The sequence below is a fragment of the Silene latifolia genome, chromosome 4, assembly GCF_048544455.1.
Source record: "Silene latifolia isolate original U9 population chromosome 4, ASM4854445v1, whole genome shotgun sequence".
In the NCBI taxonomy this organism is placed as follows: Eukaryota; Viridiplantae; Streptophyta; class Magnoliopsida; order Caryophyllales; family Caryophyllaceae; genus Silene; species Silene latifolia.
Window position 1 is genome coordinate 57,462,779 of NC_133529.1, and position 4,839 is coordinate 57,467,617.

At 41.3% G+C, this 4,839-nt stretch overlaps 1 non-coding gene across 1 annotated transcript; it reads right to left on the bottom strand.

Moving 5' to 3' along the window:
• Window positions 1-208: 208 nt before the first annotated feature.
• LOC141654225 (small nucleolar RNA R71) lies at window positions 209-315 on the bottom strand. The gene has a single exon (XR_012547789.1). It is a non-coding gene; the product is annotated as a small nucleolar RNA R71 (small nucleolar RNA).
• Window positions 316-4,839: the final 4,524 nt, after the last annotated feature.

Below are 4,839 nucleotides of genomic sequence, written 5' to 3' on the forward strand. Positions count from 1 at the left end.
TATGGAAACCTTTTGTGACTATTGTGATGCAATTTCTCAAACCGGTGTAACTCAAGATCAAATTCGATGGGTCATATTTCCTTTTTCTCTAATTGGCACCGCGGAACAATGGTTGAAGGGCCTTGATAAGGCCACTCTCGGAATTTATTCTTGGAAAAAGTTGGCTCTAGCTTTCTACAAAAAATTCTGCCCACCGGAAAAGACTAACATGCTAAGAGCTCAAATTACGGGTTTTATGCAAAGGGATGAAGAATCTTTGTATGAAGCTTGGGAGCGGTTCAAAGAAATTTGTCGCTCATGTCCTCATCATGGACTTAGCGAGTGGTTCTTGGTATAACAATTTTGGAACGGTCTATATGAAGATTCAAGGAACATTCTCAACATGGGATCAAATGGAATGTTCACCGAAGTTGATGACAATCAAACTTGGAACAAAATTGAGGAAATGGCGGTCCATAACTCACAATATAGTAGACCTCGCAAGGCTACTAGAGGAGGAAAGCATGAAGTGGACTCCGTTACTCAATTGGGTGCTCAACTTAGTGCTCACATTGATACAATCAATTTGAAGTTTGAAAAGGCTATGGCTAGACTTGAAGAAGCCTCAAAATCACCAAAACATCATGTTAATGCCATGACGGCATCTTCATCAATCCCAAGTGGGATATGTGAGAATTGTGGAACTTTGGGACATGACCAAAGTGAATGTAGGGGAACAAATGAACAAGTGAATGCTTTCCAAGCATACAAAAGTGGTACCCCTTATTCCAACTATTACAATGAAAACACCAAATTCCATCCAAATCTCTCATACAAAAGCCAAAATGTTCAAAACCCTCAAACAACATACACCCCACCTCCCATGAGAAACCAAAATCAAAGACCCTTTTACAACCAAAACCAAGGTTACCAAAATCAAAATCCATACAATCAACAAAATGACCAAGGTTTTGATGTTCAAAAAGCGGTCCTCCAAATGCAAAAGAATCAACAAGAATTTTTCACTCAAATGCGAAAAGATAGTCAAGCAAAGGAAACCACCATCAACAACATTCTAGCTCACACCAAAATGTTGGAAACCCAATTGACTCAACTAGCATCTTCAAGCTCACAAAGACAACAGGGGCAATTACCACCTCAAAGTAATCCCCCAAGACATGAAACGGTTAGTGCCATTCACTTGAGAAGTGGTACAAGGTATGAAGCACCGAAGAAGCAAGTTGAGGATGAAGTTGTGGAAGCTAGTGATAAGGAAGAAATTGTGCAAAACTCCAAGGATAGAGAACCATCAAAAGAAGAAATTTCAAAGAAAAATGAAGACAAGGTCAAGGAGAAGGAGCCCATTGTGATTAGACTTCCTTTTCCAAGTCGTCAAGCCAAGCCCAAATTTGATGACCAACTTGGAAAATTTATGAAAAGAGTGAAGAATTTGGAAGTCTCAATTCCTTTCCCGGAATTAATCAATCACGTACCGGCCTATGCGAAATACATGAAATACATCCTCACAAAGAAGAAGTCGATCCGGAAGCTTGAGACTATCGCCTTCACTAAGGTAAGTAGTGCAATACTTCAAGGTTGTTCACCTCCAAAACTCAAGGATCCGGGAAGCTTCTCAATACCGTGTACCATTGGCGACACCACGATCAACAAAGCCTTATGTGATCTAGGGGCTAGTGTGAGTGTTATGTCGTACTCGGTGAGTAAAAGGTTGGGGATGGGAGAGCTTAAATGCACCAATATTACACTCCAAATGGCCGATAGATCGACGAAGACACCATTAGGGATATGGGAAGATGTTCCCGTAAGAATTGGGAAATTTTTCATCCCGATGGACTTTGTCATTGTTGATATGGAAGAAGATTCCAACATTCCAATCATCCTAGGAAGACCTTTCTTACACACCGCAGGTGCGGTGATTGATGTAAAACATGGAGCGCTCACTCTAGAAGTGGGAGATGAGAGTATAACTTTTAATCTTGACAAGACTACGAGAGCTCCCTGTTTGCATGAACCATGTTTTATGATCGATCATTATAGCCGGAAGGATGATAGGAAGAAGTCGGAACTCCAATGGAAGAAGAAAATTGAAGATGCTCCATTCAAAGAGCAAGTGAATTGTAACAAAGAGAGCTTGCAAAGCTCACCAAAGTCAAGCAATGAAGAAGATGGCCTCATTGGCCAAGAGAAGGAAATGGGAGAGTTGTCTCCATCAAATCAAGAGATCTTTAGTGATCAAGTGGATGAAGTTTGTGGTCTTTGGGATGACGAATTTGAAGGGATTTTCAATCCCTACATTGGTAATGCTATCGATCAAGACCGAAAACAAGGGCAAAGGTCTATCGAAGACCTCTATCATGATAATGAACAAGCTTTTGATTACTTTTTCAAGGTGTTGAGCAACATCAACAACACATTGGACATGCCCCCTTGACATCTCATCAAGAATGAGAGTTTGGTGGAGTCCTCCCTAAACCACCATTTGTAAATATTTCTAACTCCCTAACTCGCATTTCAATTCTTGTATTGCATTCTTGTTATTTTTGGATTTTTATGCTTTGATCAAGATAATTATCATGTTTGAGAGAAGTGAGGGAGTGACTAATGATTTCAATTGATGTGTAGTGCTTTAGCTTAGTGTGGGGATAGCAATTGCCTAGGCTATCCATACCTTAGTAGTGCCCCCATAATGTAAATGACGAGGGATATGCAAAGTACACGGATGGAACTGAATCCGGGTAAAAGGGGTAGAATCCGAGCGGTTTCAGGAGAATCCGCTCGTCTTCAAGCAATCCGGGCATATTGGGCAGAAGACGCCCGTCCTTCTGAGCTGAATTTTTGAAATTTTGTGACGGTTAACGAATCCGGGCGTCCTGCAATAGAATCCGCCCGTCTTTAGAAAGACGCCCGTCCTGCAAGAGAAGACGCCCGTCTTTTTAGCTGAGGAAAACAAGAAAAATCCCTGTAAAGGAATTCGCCCGTGTCCTCTGAAAGACGCCCGTCCCGCATTTTCAAATCCGCCCGTCTTTGTTCAAATCCGCCCGTCTTTAGGCGAGAATTCTGAAACCCAGAAAAGGCAGAATCCGGGCGTCCCGAAGAAAAGCCGCCCGTCTTCCCCCTGCATTTCAAATTTTTCGGGTTCATTATAAACCCCCTCCCACATTCATTTCTTCATTCCTTCATTCATAACACTACCCATAAACCCCATAACTCCAAAACCCTCATCCTCTCCATTACAAAAACAAGATTCCTCAACAACATTCACCAAAATCAAATCAAAACATCCTTTTAACAACAAATTAATCACTCCTCTTTCAACAAAAATCAAAACCAAGCACAAAATCTTCAACCTTTGAGTCAATTTTTGAATTTATAAAGGCAAAGCCTTTCATCTTTAAATCGATTTGGGTATGTACTTGAAAATTGAAGATTTTCACTCTTTTCTTGGTTTATTCATCAATGGCAAGGACAAAGGGAGCAACAAAAGCACCAAAGGCAAAGGCACCAAAGGCAAAGGCACTCTCATCAAGACAAAAGAGTCTTCAAGCAAAGAAAGCTTTGGCTATGGTGGTAGCTAGCCCAAACTTGGAAGTGCAACAACAATAACCTCCCATGGAAGCAACAACATCTACTACTCCGGAAATTGCTCAACTTTCGAATTATCTGGAGGTAATTTTCATTTCCAAATCCCATAAGGACACTTTTGCCAAGTTTGCTAGAAAATCATTTCTATCCACCAAGTTTATTTGTGAATATGCCTTAGATAAGTTGGGTGTCCTTGAGCAAACTAGAGCCTTCTTTAAAGCCATGGGGTTGGAAAAATTGTTTACAACAAAAGAATTGACATACCCCTCCCTTACCTTAGAATTTTTGAGTTCTTTGAAAGGTAACAAGGTTGAGACTATGGAAAGCATCGAGTTTCGCCTAGCTAATGTGAGTAGGCGCATCTCCTTTGAGGAAATGGGTAAAGCTTTGGGTCTTAGCGATTCACCGAGTTATTTTAAGAATGTTGGCAAGTATGACCCGGACCCTCTTTACGAGGCGATTTCCGGAAGGAAATTTGAGAACTATCATGCTAGTCGCGCTCTATTAGTCCACCATCCGGGCATTAGAGTGTGGCACAAGGTCATAGGGAACACCATCATTGCAATAAAAGACACCAACCATTTCACCAAACTCGATTTTGTTCTTCTTGAGTCGGCTTTGAACATTGGAAGGGAATTCACCAAGCCTTTCAACTCTCTAAGGCTTTTGGTGGATAGATGGCTAAACATTTATTGTGGGAAGCAAGGCACTACCGTTATTGTGAATGGAGGTCTAGTCACTATTTTAGCTAAATTCTTTGATCCGAACTTCAACAAGGATATCAAGTATGTGGCGAAAAAAGGTGGTCATCTCATTGATATTGATACTTTGATAAACAAATACAAGTGGGTCTCTCACAACCCTCTTGACACCAAGTATGGATGGCTCACTAGTGAGGCTAGATATTTTACTTTGCCTTCGAATATTTGTCATTTAAGTGTCCACCGGACCAACTATCTACTTCCCCTATCAAAAGAGGCCGAATACATTATCCGACAACAAAAGGGTGAAATTTAAATGCCCTCCTCTTCCATTGTCACACCACCCTATCCTTTCGCGTACCAAGAGTTCAAACCCGAAGGTGTTGAAGCAAGCAAAGATTATATGACTCTTCTTATGCAAGAGATGCACAAGCAAGCCTTCAAGGACCAGAAAGATGCTTACTTAGCCCAATATCCACCCCTCCTTCACTTAGCTAGGCAAGGACTACTTGACCCTTCATGTCCTTTGCCTAGTTGGGCGGATAGGGAAGTCTTC